Here is a 19,145-nt window from a genome sequence, read left to right as displayed (position 1 = left end):
TCAGCTCAACTAAAACTTTGACACGTGGATTATAGGGGAGAATAGCTATTGAAATGTCACTTGGAATGGGACCTTGAACAATTCTTATTTCTATATATTATGAATGTTTTATAATTCTACCTGTCATAATTTTACCATTACATCTCATAAATTTACTGTTATAATTATTAAAAATTATAAAAATTATACTTAAATTTTCTGAAATTAAATATATTTTTAAATAAGCTTAAACCTTGAATTATTTTCATGTAACGTGTTATTCCCCATATAAGTTTTTTACCGTGTGATTTAACTATAAATAGTCTATTAATATTTATTTTTTGTTTTCTAATCCTCATATTTCTATCAAATTTTTAAAATTTAATATGTATATTTACTTCTAACATTATTTAAAATATTATGGAAATTTATTTAAATTATATGAGAATTTTTGTACCAAAAAAATTTATATGAGAATTTATTTTTCTATTATTTTAACATGAAAGTATTTTCATGTAAAATGTTTTTCTCGTGGAAAATGTTTACCCTGAAATTTGTAAAAAATAAAAGTAGGTTATATTGTCATATAGTACACTTTTAACATAAAATTATATTGTAAAGTTTTGAAATTTAATTAAATTTTTTTTGTATTATTTGTAACCCAAAAGTATTTCCATAGAACAAAGCTTGAATTGTATTTTGACTTAAATGTAAGTTCAAATTTCAAGTGAAATATTCCCCCGCACTATGAGAGCTTTTTACCATGTATTTTAAACATATAAATGCAAATATTTTTTTTTCTAAACCATGTACAATAAATTAGATTATCATAGATCAAAGCATCATAGGAAAACCAATGAGTTTCCGGCCTTAAGTCATGAAACTAAAAAGAGAGAAAAATATACTCAAACAACCAAGAAGAATTTCAAACCCAGATTTCACATTAACAGAGAAGGAAACAAAATCACCAATTATCACTTATTCACTGAGATACATCACAAATACATTAGAACTTAAAGTGTTATCACTAACTTCGCTCTCCCAACATTCATTTTTAAATTGAACAAATATCTTAGATTATCTACCCTCTAGCAGCATGATGATTTCAAATTATGGAACCAATCAGCACTGCTCCCTAGTTCAAATTATCTACCCTCTTTTCATGTTGTTTCTTCTTCTTGATAGCATAGATAGCCATGTTCCTGCATGAAGGGTCAATGAGAGTCCAATGTATCGATTTACAAAAGAGTATTATTCTTCTAGCCACATAATATAATGATACTTAAATCAAAACATTAATTTTATATATTGATAGATAGAATGATACTCTTGAAAGAGAATAATTACGACAATGATACTATGAGAGCATGTATATTACTCTAATGCTAAGGCCAGAGCAAGAATTACATAAACACAACATAATAAAGCTAATCAGTGAACATGGTTCTAACAACTTGACCAGACTTATTGGTTTATGCATGCACATTGAAGTTGCTTGTGAAGAACCTATCAGCCTCTAGCCTCCTGCATAGTGTATGAAAATTCAAATCTATTATCCAATTTTCATTTACAAAACCACATCACAAAAGCCCAAATATACTTTAAAACTTACGATATTTTTCTTTCAAATAACAACACGATGCAGGGACATTTACAATTATAATGAAGAATTTGATTCACCTAATGTTCAAGAAAAAATACATTCACAATTAACATTTCCATGATGTAAGCCAGTCCCAATAATTATATAAGAAAGATGGAGTTTGATTCAGTTATGACCACAGTCACCTCACCCACACGAACAATTCGTAGCTATATAATCAGTAAAATGAGATCTTCAATTGGAGTATCAATGAATGAGATAATCTCTTAAATTTTGAAAATTAGTGGATGTGAAGGAGGCTTCTTGGAGAAGCAAGATGGGAGGGATCAGAAGGAAAGCATGTCATGGTTATGAACTGGAGTGCATTTTCCTCCATTCAATCTAGTTTACAAATACATTCAAATATGCAGCAACAAATAGAATAGTAAAAACTAATACCTTCGTCATAATAGTAAATTGAAGAGGCTCATGGTTTCTCATAAGATCTTCATCCATATTTGGTGGTATAAGCTCATAATCCCAAGTAAATCTTATAAGAAAAGTTATCTTCATGTTTGAGTTGCCCACCTATAAAGAAAGCAGCACAAAAATACCAACAACAAAAACTGAATTATTATCTAAGATAATTAAAACAATAAACCACAAATTGAGAATCCGCCAATTTTGTTTCGTATTAATATTACAATAGCATGCTTTTCATGGGTATTGCATATTGAACTCTACTATTCTGGCATATTCTGGAAAACTATTGTAGATAACCGCAACCTCCATTCATAAGGCTTTGCAGGTATGCATCAACTAACAAAAAATCACTTGGCTTAAAAAAAGGTTAGATAAATGATCATGAAATGTGACTAAGTGATTTCCCAATAATAAAAAGTTCAATGAAAAGAAGTTAGATATCATCATATCAACTTTTCCCATAGGTCAAGCAAAAGCATATGGAACATAAGTCAGAGAGGAAACACATCTAGGAAAATAAAAGAATGAAACATATTTTTAAAACTAACGAATGAGATATCTTCCCACAGATAATATACCTGCATCAAAACAATGATTTTCATTTTTTTAACCATTACTGATCGGGGGACAGGGGGCATATATAGTAACCAATTACTCGAGTATGACATTAAAATAAAACTTAATCTGAGGTCCAAAACACATACCTCCTCAAAGTGGCATCAATCTCACACCTGCGCCACCCAAAAACCTAAATCCAGAAAAGAAAAAGTAACCTAATTATCCACCCAACAGAGAAACTGGAACCTTGGTTACCGAATACCAGGTGCCCCTTGGCAGCTAACCTAAATAAATAACCTATTTTGAAGCTTTAATAGTTATGGTTTTGATTTTATGAATGAGAAAATTTTGAATTCAAATTTGAATTTGAATTTCAGGTCATGGATATATCCTAATTCGTATAACAAATATTAATTCTTGATCATAATATACCTAATTTGAAGAGAAATTTACGGGTTTATGGAGAAATTTCAGTTACCTGATTGATTGTCGAGAAATTGACGGAATTCCATCTTTAAGCTTCTCAAAATTAGGTCTTCAGAGCAGCGGCAGTGCATGAGAATGAGAAACAATCCTGAGATGACACGCTTCGACAATAACAAAACGGAGGGAGGGGATGATGGGAATAATGGCTTAGATTCACGGTTTGACGCATGAACGCGTGAGTGATGATGATCTACAGAGAAGAAGTTGCGTTGAAGAGAAAAAGGGCCTCCAGCCGCGCCTGCGAAGAAACAACGGTGAATGGTGGATAAGCAGAGGAGAAGACAGGGCCATAAATTGAACTGAATTGGAAGATAACCCTAGAAATTGAGGGGAACAAACCTGGCCCTTGACCTTGAGATGGATGTGTGCGCCCTGATAGGTGTAAGATCAAGTTTTGATCTAGTAGTACAACTCTATGTTTTGATGATTACAAGTTAACCTTTTGATATGAACAATTGTGGTACTCTAACGTGTTTTTCTGAGTGTGCTATTTACAGGCTCTGACCTCAACTCAATCTCACACAAATCAGAAGTACTGTGTTAAAGAGCGACCCAAGCAACGCTTTCGCATTCACCATGTTCAGTATGAACAGTGGAAAAGCTTCAGAAGTTCTGAAGTTATACAAACTCTGATGTGGACTCAGTCACTAGAAGTTCTGAAGATCCAGAAAGTCTGATAACCAAGAAACACTGAAGGCTCAGATATTCTGATGGTGTAGAAGACTTTGAAGATCCAGAAGCTGAATAGTGAAATTCTGATGTCCAGAAGCAAGATACTCTGAAGACCATGTACTTCCCTCTGAGTTCAGAATCAGAAGAAACAATGGTCAGAGGATCTGGGCTTTCCCTCTGACTCTGATCAACCGGCTTCACAAGTTCCAATATGAAGCATTCCCCTGATCAGAAGTCTCCTAGGTTTAAAGGTCAAGTCGCTATCCAAGTACAAAAGCAACTGTACCTCCCTGACGACCTACCTAACAGTCTCAGACATAGCAGAAGCTGGATTTTCCAGAACTGCCCTCCAACGGTAGCATTTCCCATGCAACGCTCAACCCTAATCCTTGGAGTATATAAAGAGACTGAAGACTGAAAGAAACGGCTAGAAGCATTCACATACGCGCAAGACAAATTCAAATTCTTCTAAGCTTTCCTTCATCTGAAATTCATTGAGTTTACTATTAGCTTTTTAGAAGCAAATCTCTTGTAAACAATTCTTTGATAAACAGTTTGTTTAGTTCCTTTAGGAGATCAAGGTTGATCGGATCCTAGAGAAGACTAAGAGAGTGAATCTTAGTGTGAGCTAAGTCAGTGTAATTGTTAGTCACTTGTAGATTTCAAGTGCAGTTGTAACTCTTACCTGATTAGTGGATTGCCTTCATTCTAAGAAGGAAGAAATCACCTTAACGGGTGGACTGGAGTAGCTTGAGTGATTTATCAAGTGAACCAGGATAAAATCCTTGTGTGCTTTTCTATCTCTTATCTTTAGCACTTAAGTTCTCGAAAGATTTGTCAAAATCTTTAAGGTGGAAGCTTTATACTGAAAACGTTATTCAAACCCCCCCTTTCTACCGTTTTTCATACCTTCAATTGGTATCAGAGCGCAAGTTCTGATTACCACACCTAACAGTGTTCAGTGATCCGGGCCGGTGTGAAAAACAATGGCTGCTACCACCAGTGAAACTCAAAGAGATGGTTACAATGCAAAGCCTCCTATGTTCGACGGTCAAAGGTTCGAATATTGGAAAGATAGACTGGAAAGTTTCTTTCTGGGTTTCGATGCAGATCTCTGGGATATTATTGTGGATGGCTACGAGCGTCCAGTTGATGCAGATGGCAAGAAGATCCCAAGGTCAGAGATGACTGCAGATCAAAAGAAGCTGTACTCACAACATCACAAAGCAAGAGCAATTCTTCTAAGTGCTATTTCCTATGAAGAGTACCAGAAGATTACAGATCGTGAGCTTGCGAAAGGCATTTTCGAATCTCTGAAGATGTCTCATGAAGGAAACAAGAAAGTCAAAGAATCAAAGGCATTGTCTTTGATCCAAAAGTATGAATCCTTCATCATGGAGCCGAATGAGTCCATTGAAGAAATGTTCTCCAGATTTCAGTTGCTTGTAGCTGGCATACGACCTCTCAACAAGAGCTACACAACAAAAGATCATGTCATAAGGGTCATCAGGTGTCTTCCTGAAAGTTGGATGCCTTTAGTGACTTCAATAGAGCTCACGAGAGATGTTGAGAATATGAGTTTAGAAGAACTCATCAGCATTTTGAAATGCCATGAGCTGAAGCGCTCAGAGATGCAAGATCTGAGGAAAAAGTCCATAGCCTTGAAATCTAAATCTGAAAAGGCTAAGGCTGAGAAGTCAAAAGCTCTTCAAGCTGAAGAAGAGGAATCTGAAGAAGCATCAGAAGATTCTGATGAAGATGAGCTGACTCTGATCTCCAAGAGACTCAATCGCATCTGGAAGCACAGGCAGAGCAAATACAAAGGCTCTGGAAAGGCAAAAGGAAAGTCTGAATCCTCAGGTCAGAAGAAGTCCTCACTTAAGGAAGTCACATGCTTTGAGTGCAAAGAATCAGGGCACTACAAAAGTGACTGTCCAAAGTTGAAGAAGGACAAGAAGCCAAAGAAGCACTTCAAGACAAAGAAGAGTCTGATGGTGACATTTGATGAATCAGAGTCAGAGGATGTTGACTCTGATGGTGAAGTCCAAGGACTCATGGCTATTGTCAAAGACAAGGAAGCAGAGTCAAAGGGAGCTGTTGACTCTGACTCAGAATCAGAAGGAGATCCTAACTCAGACGATGAAAATGAGGTATTCGCTTCTTTCTCTACCTCTGAACTGAAACATGCATTGTCTGATATCATGGATAAATATAACTCCTTATTGTCTAAGCATAAGAAGCTGAAAAAGGACTTATCTGCTGTTTCCAAGACTCCTTCTGAACATGAGAAAATTATTTCTGATTTGAAAAATGATAATCATGCTTTGATCAATTCTAACTCTGTGCTTAAGAACCAGATTGCTAAGTTAGAAGAAATTGTTGCCTGTGATGCCTCTGATTGTAGAAATGAGTCTAAGTATGAAAAGTCTTTTCAAAGATTCCTAGCTAAAAGCGTGGATAGAAGCTTAATGGCTTCAATGATCTATGGCGTAAGCAGAAATGGAATGCATGACATTGGCTATTCTAAACCAATTAGAAATGAGCCCTCTGTGTCTAAAGCTAAATCCTTGTATGAATGCTTTGTTCCCTCTGGTACCATATTGTCTGATCCTTTACCTGCTAAAGTTGCTAAAAACCCTCTTAAAAAGCGATCCTTCTCTATGACTAAATATCATGCAAACATTCCTTTAAAATATCATGTTGAGACACCCAAGGTGATCAGAACCTCTGGGGTAACTAACAAGAGAGGACCTAGAAAGTGGGTACCTAAGGACAAGATTATCTATGTTGCAGATATCCTTGATAGCTCCACTGAAACACCAATCATGGTATATGGACAGTGGATGCTCGCGTCACATGACGGGAGAAAGGCGTATGTTCCGAGAGCTGAAACTTAAGCCTGGAGGCGAAGTTGGCTTTGGAGGAAATGAAAAGGGTAAAATTGTTGGTACTGGTACTATTTGTGTAGATAGTAGTCCATGCATTGATAATGTGTTATTGGTAGACGGCTTAACACATAACTTATTGTCTATAAGTCAATTAGCTGACAAGGGTTATAATGTTATATTCAATCAAAAGTCCTGCCGGGCTGTAAGTCAAATCGATGGCTCTGTTCTGTTTAACAGCAAGAGGAAGAACAACATTTATAAGATCAGATTATCTGAGTTGGAGGCTCAGAATGTGAAGTGCCTTCTGTCTGTTAATGAAGAGCAGTGGGTATGGCATAGACGGTTAGGGCATGCCAGTATGAGAAAGATTTCTCAGCTGAGCAAGCTAAACCTTGTCAGGGGCTTACCCAATCTGAAGTTCGCTTCAGACGCTCTCTGTGAAGCATGTCAGAAAGGCAAATTCACAAAAGTCCCTTTCAAGGCAAAGAATGTTGTCTCAACCTCAAGGCCGTTGGAACTTCTGCATATCGACCTTTTTGGACCAGTGAAAACTGAGTCTATAGGTGGCAAGAGATATGGGATGGTTATCGTTGATGACTATAGCCGCTGGACATGGGTAAAGTTTCTAACCCGCAAGGATGAGTCTCATGCTGTGTTCTCTACCTTCATTGCTCAAGTGCAAAACGAGAAGGCTTGTAGGATTGTGCGTGTCAGAAGTGACCATGGTGGAGAGTTTGAGAATGACAAGTTTGAGAGTCTGTTTGATTCCTATGGAATTGCACATGATTTCTCTTGTCCCAGAACTCCTCAACAAAATGGTGTTGTTGAGAGGAAGAATAGAACTCTTCAGGAGATGGCTAGAACCATGCTCCAAGAAACTGGCATGGCTAAGCACTTTTGGGCAGAGGCAGTAAATACAACATGTTACATTCAGAACAGAATCTCTGTGAGACCAATTCTGAATAAGACTCCTTATGAATTGTGGAAGAACATAAAACCTAACATTTCTTATTTTCATCCTTTTGGCTGTGTTTGTTATGTTCTCAATACTAAGGATAGATTGCATAAATTTGATGCTAAGTCCTCTAAGTGTCTATTACTTGGTTATTCTGAGAGATCTAAAGGTTTTAGATTTTATAATACTGATGCTAAGACTATTGAAGAATCTATTCATGTTAGATTTGACGATAAGCTTGACTCTGACCAGTCAAAGCTAGTTGAGAAGTTTGCAGATTTGAGCATTAATGTTTCTGACAAAGGCAAAGCTCCAGAGGAAGCTGAGCCAGAGGAAGATGAATCAGAGGAAGAAGCTGGTCCCTCTAACTCACAAACTCTGAAGAAGAGCAGAATCACTGCAGCTCACCCTAAGGAATTGATTCTGGGCAATAAAGACGAACCAGTCAGAACCAGATCAGCCTTCAGACCCTCTGAAGAGACCTTGCTCAGTCTGAAAGGATTGGTGTCCTTAATTGAACCCAAGTCCATAGATGAAGCTCTTCAGGACAAGGATTGGATTCTGGCTATGGAAGAAGAATTGAATCAATTCTCCAAGAACGATGTTTGGAGCTTAGTGAAGAAGCCTGAGAGTGTCCATGTAATTGGAACAAAATGGGTATTCAGAAACAAGCTGAATGAGAAAGGAGATGTAGTCAGAAACAAGGCAAGGCTAGTTGCTCAAGGCTACAGCCAGCAGGAAGGAATAGACTACACTGAAACATTTGCTCCAGTAGCAAGACTGGAGGCAATCAGACTGTTGATCTCTTTTTCAGTTAATCACAACATAGTTCTACATCAGATGGACGTGAAGAGTGCCTTCCTAAATGGTTATATTTCAGAGGAAGTCTATGTTCATCAACCCCCAGGTTTTGAAGATGAGAAGAAACCAGACCATGTGTTCAAATTGAAGAAGTCACTCTATGGTCTGAAGCAAGCTCCCAGAGCATGGTATGAGAGACTCAGCTCATTCCTTCTGGAGAATGAGTTTGTAAGGGGTAAAGTAGATACAACTCTTTTTTGCAAGACTTATAAAGATGATATCTTAATTGTGCAAATTTATGTTGATGATATTATATTTGGTTCTGCTAATCAATCTCTATGCAAAGAATTTTCTGAGATGATGCAGGCTGAATTTGAGATGAGTATGATGGGAGAATTAAAGTACTTTCTGGGAATACAAGTTGATCAAACACCAGAAGGAACATATATCCATCAGAGCAAGTACACTAAAGAACTTCTGAAGAAGTTCAATATGCTGGAATCTACAGTGGCCAAGACTCCAATGCATCCTACATGCATTCTGGAGAAAGAAGATAAAAATGGTAAAGTATGTCAGAAGCTCTATCGTGGCATGATAGGTTCACTTATATACTTAACTGCATCTAGGCCAGACATACTATTTAGTGTTCATTTATGTGCTCGTTTACAATCAGATCAAAGGGAAACCCACTTAACTGCTGTTAAGAGGATCCTAAGGTATCTGAAAGGCACCACTAACCTTGGCTTGATGTATAAGAAAACATCAGAGTATAAGCTTTCAGGTTATTGTGATGCTGATTATGCTGGAGATAGAACAGAGAGAAAAAGTACTTCTGGAAATTGTCAATTTCTGGGAAGCAATCTAGTCTCATGGGCAAGCAAGAGGCAATCAACCATTGCACTATCAACTGTAGAGGCAGAATATATCTCAGCAGCAATATGTAGCACTCAGATGCTCTGGATGAAACATCAGCTGGAGGATTATCAGATCCTTGAGAGCAATATCCCAATCTATTGTGATAACACTGCTGCAATCTCATTGAGTAAGAATCCTATCTTGCATTCAAGGGAAAAGCACATTGAGGTAAAGTATCACTTTATTAGAGATTATGTACAGAAGGGCGTACTTCTTCTGAAGTTTGTTGATACTGACCATCAATGGGCAGATATCTTTACAAAGCCCTTAGCAGAGGATAGATTTAATTTTATTCTGAAAAATCTGAACATGGACTTTTGTCCAGAGTGAAGATGGATCAGAACCTCTGACTATGATACTTCTTGATCAGAAGATGTCTAGTCCAGAAGGTAACTCAATCAGAGTGTGTGTACCCATTGGTACTGACTCTGAAGCTGAGACAGCAACACGTGTGTCAGTATTTCTGATGCATAGTTCCTCGTGCCCGTGTGACAGTCTGTCATGATTGCATGTAGATGTGCTTCTCTCCTGTGTGTGATATGTGTATTTACTGTTACTATCTATCTTTAATTTTCAACCGTTGATTTTAAAGTGCTTTTTGAATCAACAACGGTTATTTGTCAAAACCCACTATACACACACGATCTCCTTCACTTTCGGTTTTTACTCTCTCTCTCTCTCTTGCTATTTCAAAACCGCTTATCCTCGATTTCTCTCTCGATCTCTCTTCATCTTTCAACCTTCATCTTCTACCTAAACCTTCAACCACTCCAAAAATGGTGAGTCAAACCAGAAGAGCTACTGCAGATGCAACCCAGTTCCCTCATATGGTAGTTGGTCTAGCAACAGGTCAAAGGGGTCCAGAGAATCCGACTCAAGATCAAGGTCAAGCTCAAGAGCAGATTATTCCGATTGCAGAACGGGGCTGTGCCGTTCACTACGTATATGCTCCTGAGGAACTTCAAGTACTGGCAGAATGGAGATTCGACCTCGACAACCTTGCTACAAATGGGTATGATCTTCGTCCTGAAGTCCAAGTTCAAGGTTGGGGAAATTACTTCAACAGGCTTCGAGGACCGGTGTATGATAAACTGATCAAGGAATTCTGGAAGCACGCCGACTGCGATGATACTTAGGTGGTATCTCACATTCTTGGAAGAAAGATCATCATTACAGAGAAGTCTTTCGTGAACCTGCTGGGTGCAGAAACTGCTTTTGGGTATCGTTTCCAATTCACTGAATCAAAGCTGAAACCCAAGACGAAGGATGAGACCAACAAGGCCCTGTACACCAATTATAAACCGGGCAAGACTAATTACAAAGTGATGGACCTTCATCCCAAGCTCAGGATCTGGCACAAGATTTTGCTCCACTGCATAAACTAGAGACCAAAGGGCAGTTCTCCAGACTACATCAACTTCAACCAGAAGGCGATGTTGTTCTTCATCCAAGACAAGAAGAAGATCTGCCTTCCCTACTTCCTGTTCTCCTACTTGAAGGAGTGTATCCGGAAGTCTCGTACCACTGCCTCCATCAAGTCAGCAATCAAGTATATTCCCTTCGGGAGACTGTTGTCTGATCTCTTCATTGAGAGTGGCCTCATTCAAGATCTGGTAAATGCTGGATGCACAGAGGATCTAACCACCATTGTCAGTGATGTCTTCACTGCAAATTCTCTAAAGAGAATGGGCCTAGTCAAGAAGAAGATTGCTCCTGCCCATGAAGACACATCTTCTGAAATCAGAAGTAGAAGGGTGCCTCTGAATGACTACCCTCTGTGGACACAGGCAGACAATCCTGAAGCCATTAGGTGCTATGTTGAAGACCTAAGGGCTCAAGGCTTTGAAATTGATCTCGATGAATTTTTCAGCAGACTGCCGCCAGCTCCAGAGTTTCCTTCTCCTATCAAGAAGAAAGTTCCGAGGAAGATGATCCTAGAAGAATCTTCTGAGGAATCAGATGTTCCTCTGATCAAAAAGAAGAAGGCTGGTCAATCCAAGAGAAAACATGATGAAACCAGCAAGCCTGATGATGGTGATGATGGTGAGGATGGTCCTCCTTCTCCTAAGAAGAAGAAGAAGCAGGTCAGAATTGTGGTGAAGCCTACTCGGGTGGAACCAGCTGCTGAAGTGATCAGACGGATTGAAACTCCTGCCAGAGTGACAAGATCATCAGCACATTCAAGTAAGTCTGCAGTTGCTTCTGATGATGATTTGAATTTATTTGATGCACTCCCCATATCAGCCATGCTCAAACACTCTTCAAATCCCCTCACTCCTATTCCTGAGTCCCAACCAGCTGCACAAACCACCTCTCCACCACATTCCCCAAGGTCTTCATTTTTTCAACCTTCTCCTACTGAAGCACCTCTCTGGAACTTGCTCCAGAACCAACCCTCTAGGCCAGATGAACCAACCTCTCCCATTACCATCCCGTACAACCCATTAACTTCTGAACCCATCATTCATGAGCAACCAGAGCCTACCCAAACAGAACCTGGACCCAGAACCTCTGATCACTCTGTCCCAAGAGCATCAGAAGGTCTGGCTCCCAGAACCACGGATACCGACTCTTCCACAGCCCTTACACCCGTATCCTTCCCAACAAATGTTGCTGATTCTTCTCCTTCCAACAACTCTGAATCCCTTCGAAAATTCATGGAAGTTAGAAAAAAAAAGGTGTCTACCTTAGAAGAATACTATCTCACTTGTCCAAGCCCTAGGAGATATCCTGGCCCTAGACCCGAACGTCTAGTTGACCCAGATGAACCTATCTTGGCCAATCCTTTACATGAGGCAGACCCCTTGGCTCAACAAGCTCACCCTGCCCCTGACCAACAAGAGCCTATTCAACCAGAACCTGAACCAGAACAATCTGTGTCTAACCAATCCTCAGTTAGATCACCCCATCCTCTGGTTGAAACTTCAGAACCTCACCTTGGAACCTCTGAACCAAATGCTCAAATGTTTAACATTGGCTCTCCACAAGGTGCCTCTGAAGCTCACAGCAGCAATCACCCAGCCTCTCCTGAAACCAACCTCTCTATAATTCCTTACACTCACCTCCGACCCACATCTCTCTCTGAGTGCATCAATATTTTCTATCATGAAGCCTCTTTGATGCTACGCAATGTGCAAGGTTAGACTGACCTAAGAGAGAATGCTGAACATGTGGCTGAAGAGTGGAACACTCTGGGCACTTGGCTCGTGGCTCAAGTTCCAGTTATGATGCAGCTCCTGCATGCAGAGGGAAGTCAGAGGATCGAGGTTGCAAAGCAAAGGTTTGCTAGAAGGGTGGCTCTTCATGAACAAGAACAGAGACATAAGCTACTTGAAGCTATTGAAGAAGCTAAACGAAAGAAAGAACAAGCAGAAGAAGCTGCACGTCAAGCAGCAGCTCAAGCTGAACAAGCCAGATTAGAGACAGAACGACTTGAAGCTGAGGCTGAAGCTCTTAGATGCCAAGCACTTGCACCCGTAGTTTTTACTCCTGCTGCTTCTGCTTCCACTCCAGATCCTCACGCTGCTCAGAATGTTCCTTCTAGTTCTGCTCAGCCAAACTCGTCTAGACTCGACATTGTGGAACAACGTCTTGACACTCATGAGTCTCTGCTGATTGAAATGAAGCAAATGATGATGGAACTTCTGCGTCGATCTGATAAACCCTAGCTTTAGGATCTCTTCGCTTTGATTTCTTTTTCTTTATCTATGTTTTATTTCGTCAACCTCTAGCTCTTTCTTATTAATCTTTACTTTGTTCGTTTGTGATTCTCTATGCACATATATATATTTCTGACATTATGTTTGCAAATTAATTTTTTATTAGTATTCATCATAAATGCTTTTACATCATACATTCTCTTTCTTTTTCCTAAAATCCTAGAATGGAGGATCCCTCCTCATTCTTCTGCACTCCTGGCGCTGCTCTGACCTCTCCTTCTCCAGACGCTCCAGTGCATATTGGATGTTGTTGCGCCTGTCTTTTAGCTCATCCCTCTCCAGAATCTCTTCTGCAGTCTTGAGCTTCTCTTCAAAAATCTCTTTTTCTTCCAGCAGCTTGAGTTCAAGCTGGCTGAGTTCTTGCACCTCCTCCACGAAGGCAAGAAATTTCCTCAAGTCTCTCTTCAACTCTGGACGCAGGTCCTCCTCCAGCAGTGTCCGTGTTAGCTCTGAGATGGTCCGTGTACCCTCTGGATGCCTAATGTTCAGGAACAAGTCCTCCTCAAAGGCCTTCTTTCTCAGCTCTTCTAGTGCTACGACGTATGATGCCATTTTTTTTACTGAAAATTGCTCGAGTTGTGAAGCTTACCTCTCTCTCCAACGCTTTATATAGGCTTCACTCTCTCTCTGAAAGTTAATGCTCCTACAGTTTCTCGAGGTTAAGTTCTTGGTAACTGACCCTCCTCTTTACTCCCTTGGCCGGTGGTAAACGTTCTTATCTTGCATTCACTCTTCTATTTATTTCGCCTAACTCTGATTCTTGCATCGTTTTCATTTTCTTTAAACTTAGACCTTCTCTAAGGGGGAGTACCTTGTACTTCAAGCTAAGTTTTTCACACCCCAAGCTTTTTGCTTATGACAAAAAGGGGGAGTAAACCCAGTTTTTGATGTGTAAGATGTGTTAGTGTGATTTATTTTTCTTTTGGAGAATTTAAGAGTTCCACCTTTATGACCATAGATGTGTCACTGGGCAAATACAAGGAATACATTTCACTTCTTCTGAAGTGATTCTAATTTGACTCTGATACCCAAGACTCTGATACCTTGTCCGTGACTCTGATTACTTATGCGCTCTGATTACTCTATTTTCATCTATGTCATAAGTTTTTCACTCTGAACTCTTATATCATTTAGCTCAGAATCTAGACTTTACTAATGTTTTCATCAAGTATTAGATTCAGGGGGAGCTAAGCTCAGAATCAAGCAGTGACTTGAATTCAGAATGAGCAAGATAAACTATTCACATCAGGATAAGTCTTATTCTATATCTCTAAACTCTGAGTGAATTTAGTTTAATGTTTAAGAATTGTTCATCAAAAATCTTAGTTTTGTCATCATCAAAAAGGGGGAGATTGTAAGATCAAGTTTTGATCTAGTAGTACAACTCTATGTTTTGATGATTACAAGTTAACCTTTTGATATGAACAATTGTGGTACTCTAACGTGTTTTTCTGAGTGTGCTATTTACAGGCTCTGACCTCAACTCAATCTCACACAAATCAGAAGTACTGTGTTAAAGAGCGACCCAAGCAACGCTTTCGCATTCACCATGTTCAGTATGAACAGTGGAAAAGCTTCAGAAGTTCTGAAGTTATACAAACTCTGATGTGGACTCAGTCACTAGAAGTTCTGAAGATCCAGAAAGTCTGATAACCAAGAAACACTGAAGGCTCAGATATTCTGATGGTGTAGAAGACTCTGAAGATCCAGAAGCTGATTAGTGAAATTCTGATGTCCAGAAGCAAGATACTCTGAAGACCATGTACTTCCCTCTGAGTTCAGAATCAGAAGAAACAATGGTCAGAGGATCTGGGCTTTCCCTCTGACTCTGATCAACCGGCTTCACAAGTTCCAATATGAAGCATTCCCCTGATCAGAAGTCTCCTAGGTTTAAAGGTCAAGTCGCTATCCAAGTACAAAAGCAACTGTACCTCCCTGACGACCTACCTAACAGTCTCAGACATAGCAGAAGCTGGATTTTCCAGAACTGCCCTCCAACGGTAGCATTTCCCATGCAACGCTCAACCCTAATCCTTGGAGTATATAAAGAGGCTGAAGACTGAAAGAAGCGGCTAGAAGCATTCACATACGCGCAAGACAAATTCAAATTCTTCTAAGCTTTCCTTCATCTGAAATTCATTGAGTTTACTATTAGCTTTTTAGAAGCAAATCTCTTGTAAACAATTCTTTGATAAACAGTTTGTTTAGTTCCTTTAGGAGATCAAGGTTGATCGGATCCTAGAGAAGACTAAGAGAGTGAATCTTAGTGTGAGCTAAGTCAGTGTAATTGTTAGTCACTTGTAGGTTTCAAGTGCAGTTGTAACTCTTACCTGATTAGTGGATTGTCTTCATTCTAAGAAGGAAGAAATCACCTTAACGGGTGGACTGGAGTAGCTTGAGTGATTTATCAAGTGAACCAGGATAAAATTCTTGTGTGCTTTTCTATCTCTTATCTTTAGCACTTAAGTTCTCGAAAGATTTGTCAAAATCTTTAAGGTGGAAGCTTTATACTGAAAACGTTATTCAAACCCCCCCTTTCTACCGTTTTTCATACCTTCAATAGGTGGGCTTGTCTTCCTCGTTGCTGGTAACGTCGGCGGACATTTTCGAACACTATCATGGAACACAAAACTTATGCCACCACCATCGATGAGTGATTGGGTCATTTTGAAAAACTGGAGATAGAGAGGGAGAGAGAAGGTAGTGATTTGAGTATGAGATTTCGAATGAAAAGTTAAGATAATGAAAAACTAAAAAAAAGAAAAAAGACAAAAATAGCTTGAACTGCCACGTGGATTAGTGGTGGAGAAGGCTTGTGAGATGCCACATGGAATAGTGGGACCCTGAACTATTCTTATTTCTATATATTATGGATAAGTAGGACCGGAGGTAGTATTCACGTACAAAATGGATTCTATATAAAGAGAAATTAGTGAATATTTTTTCCTTTTTTTTATTGTACGACCTTTTAGGGAATTTTCTTGTTGAAGTAATGTGGCACTAATTGTTTCTTCTTTACGTGTTTCAACTTGATCTGAAAGATTGGGGCATAGGGGGCACTTTAATTTTAATTTTTTGTCCTTTAGAGATGTATGAATTTTTTTTCAAAGCTTGTCTAGTTGTTCTACTTAGTTCTCAAATATAATATGCTACTTTTCTACATTTTGTTTTTGGTAAATAAAGTTATTAGTTTATTTATTTATTTTGATTTTATGTTTCAACAAACTTATTAGTTGGTTAATATCTTCTGCACTCAATTAATTATATTTTTTCTTATAAGTCATATAGTCCATGTTTAGATACATGCTAGAAAGTCAAGATTCTTAATTTTTTCTTTTGACGACTATAATTTTGATATACTGTGACTTTTTTATCATGCATTCAAACATGGACGCGCGTTGTCTGATAAATCACGGCCACCCCTTGTTAAAATCTTGCCTTCACCCTTGCATGTAATTTTATGTAATTAGTTTGACCAGAAAAAATATGAGATATTCTGAATTTACAAAGGACCTACTTAGTACTTATGTCAAATGTAATCACAAGAGAGCTGCGTGGATAGTGAAAGTATATTAGTTCATATTTAGAAACTCGTCCGAAAATTATGTTGGGGATCCGTTTAATAAAGCAAAATAAAACAATTTGCTTTGATTTTTGCTTTTATCCACCATAATAATGATTATCCTGCGATTTTCAAATTTGTGCCAAGTCTTTGGCCAATAGGAATAACTAAGCAAGCCATGTGTGTATAGTAGGCATTGTTTGGTAAGAGATAGGCAAGGTAGGTAGGACTTAAAGGGAACTTTGCCAGGCCTTTACCAGATGTCAGGCCTTTACCAGATGCTAAAAGAGGTTGTTTACTACTTTAGAATACTCCACTTCATCCTGAAGAGATAGTTCAAGTAGTAAGAGTTATGTGAAATATGAGTTGGAGAGGGGAATTAAGGTCCAAAAATCAATCATTGAAGAATCATTCCAATGTAAAAAAAAGAATACTCCACTTCCGAAAGTACAAAAAGTAAATAAAAACTAAAAGGAAAGGAGAAAAAAGTATCTTACTTGAAATATGTGTAATAGCAGTAGTTAATTATTTAAAGTGAGTATGAAAAAATTTGTGTTAGATAAAGTAATCCCATAAAAATGTGAATGTTTAGGTTTCAAATAAGATTATCTCAATGATAACTCAATTATTAGAAAATAAATTGTATAAGAAGTTTTTTTTTTGGTCAATGTATAAGAAGCTTGATAAGAATTTGTGGAGCCATAGCAAGTGGGCCACGTTTTCTGACCCCACATATTCTCCATGTTCACGTATTTAATGGCCCATGAAAAAACAATGCATGGCCTAATCAAAATCAAACAGGCTTCTCTGTCTCTCACTCTCAAATCAATTCTTTCTCTACCAATTCTCTCGAGAGATGTATGAAAGAGTTGAGGGGAAAGTTGTCTGGTTCGAGGCCATCCTTTAAAAGCAAAGAGCAGCCTTGACACTTTGTTTGGTAGGATATAGAGAGATAGAGAAGAGAGAGAAAAGAAGAGAGAAGTTGAGTAGAGAGAAATATGTGAGAAATATAGTAGATTTGTTGATTGTTTGTTATGATAGAGATGAAAGAGAGAGATGAGAGAAAGAATGAGGTGGATAATATAAAATAAAAACTAAAAAATTTAATTTTTAGAAAAAGACTATGATGTCCAGCAAAAGAAAAAAAATTACAACTTTCAATGGCCTTGGAGAGAGAGAGAAGACAAGGACAAAATAGGAAACAAAAAAGTAAACATCATCCACATGCTATCTCTTCTCAAATTGGAGAGGGGAAAAAAAGGAGTGGGGCCCGCGTTAAAAAACTCTCTCTTCACTAGAGATGTAGCTATCAAATAAGGGTGGTTTGAGCATCTCTTCTCTATCTCTCTCTCCCCTATCTCTCTCTTACCAAACTCTCTTCAAACAAACATAATGTGAGAGTGATCTCGGACCAGGCTTCATTCCCGCTAGCTCAAAGTATTTGGCATGTTCTTGCTACGTACTATCAATTCAGTTTTGGTTTTGTTTGTTTGTTTGTCTATGTAAATTTCATCAACATATAGTATTTCTATTGAATTTGGTTGTGAACCCCTGATTGCCTTCATTCTTTTCACGAAAGCCATTGAAAAATAGAGTTCTTGGGGTGTGAAATCATGGCTGAAAAGGGAAAACCTAATTGTGTGTAGAGAAGTTTTGGCTTATCTTTTTAAAGGTCAATTTTTGTCAATTGGCTTTGCTTGTGGAGAGTTGCAAAGAATATAAGTTTTAGCCCTTTAACTTTATTTGTTACAAGAGTAGGGTAGAACTTCTTTTTTTCAGTACTAAACCCATCTAAGTGAAGATCATTTGAGTTTACTCTCTTTTTAAACCTTGAATTTTTCACTGACAAAAAATAAAGCATTGAATTTCTATTTTTTTGCTTTTCAGGCTTAAGACAACCATTATAGCTATCCCTTACTCTTAGCCCATTCCTCACTTTTAATGCCATGTGGGTCAGAGATTGTGCATGAAAACCCCATGTGGCGACCACCATGGATGAGTCCATAAAAAACTCCATATTACAATATGGGTATGTTCTAATTGGATCCTTTCACATCCCTCACGTTCAATACATATTACATATTTACATTCCTAATCCGACTGCATCTACGGTGTGTCAGTTTCGGTGCTTCAGTTTCATTTTTTCAGTGATTAGACAAAAATATTCTTATTTTCTCAATTTTTTCCTCCTTGCTCCTTCCACCATCATCATCCTAGATTTCCAGATCTTGTTTGAATCTGAGATGTGGGCATGTGGCATAGATGTACAATTCTTTTAAGTTATGCCTAAAAGATGCAAACTTTGTCCATGAAAATAACATTGACCTTCGTAAAGATGCAAACTTGGGGGAGAAAGAGGCGGCAGGGGAGGAGGAGATGGGGGAGGAGGTAGGAGGGGAAGGGGTGGGGGATCTCTGCCGCTTCAGCCGCCGGTGAAGTGGGTTTGAGCATGTTGAGGGAGAGAGGGTGAAAAGTACAGTGTGGAGATGAACCACACAGATGCAAGGAGCAAACAACGTGCAGGTTTGGAACGACAGAGTATGTG

At 38.5% G+C, this 19,145-nt stretch overlaps 1 long non-coding RNA gene across 2 annotated transcripts; it reads right to left on the bottom strand.

Moving 5' to 3' along the window:
• Positions 1-900: 900 nt before the first annotated feature.
• LOC130718754 (uncharacterized) lies at positions 901-3,470 on the bottom strand. Of its 2 annotated transcripts, XR_009012782.1 has the most exons (4): positions 3,081-3,338; positions 2,749-2,792; positions 2,021-2,149; positions 901-1,503 (listed from the first exon to the last, which is right to left on the bottom strand). It is a non-coding gene; the product is annotated as an uncharacterized LOC130718754 (long non-coding RNA). The 2 variants fall into 2 exon arrangements; XR_009012783.1 differs by lacking the exons at positions 901-1,503; positions 2,021-2,149 and adding an exon at positions 3,428-3,470 and having other exon boundaries at positions 2,213-2,792; positions 3,081-3,278.
• Between the last annotated feature and the right edge of the window lie 15,675 nt (positions 3,471-19,145).

The sequence above is a fragment of the Lotus japonicus genome, chromosome 5 (genome assembly GCF_012489685.1).
Source record: "Lotus japonicus ecotype B-129 chromosome 5, LjGifu_v1.2".
Taxonomy (NCBI): Eukaryota; Viridiplantae; Streptophyta; class Magnoliopsida; order Fabales; family Fabaceae; genus Lotus; species Lotus japonicus.
The sequence above is the reverse complement of the archived record's forward strand: the minus strand, read 5'-3'. Positions and strand labels throughout refer to the sequence as shown.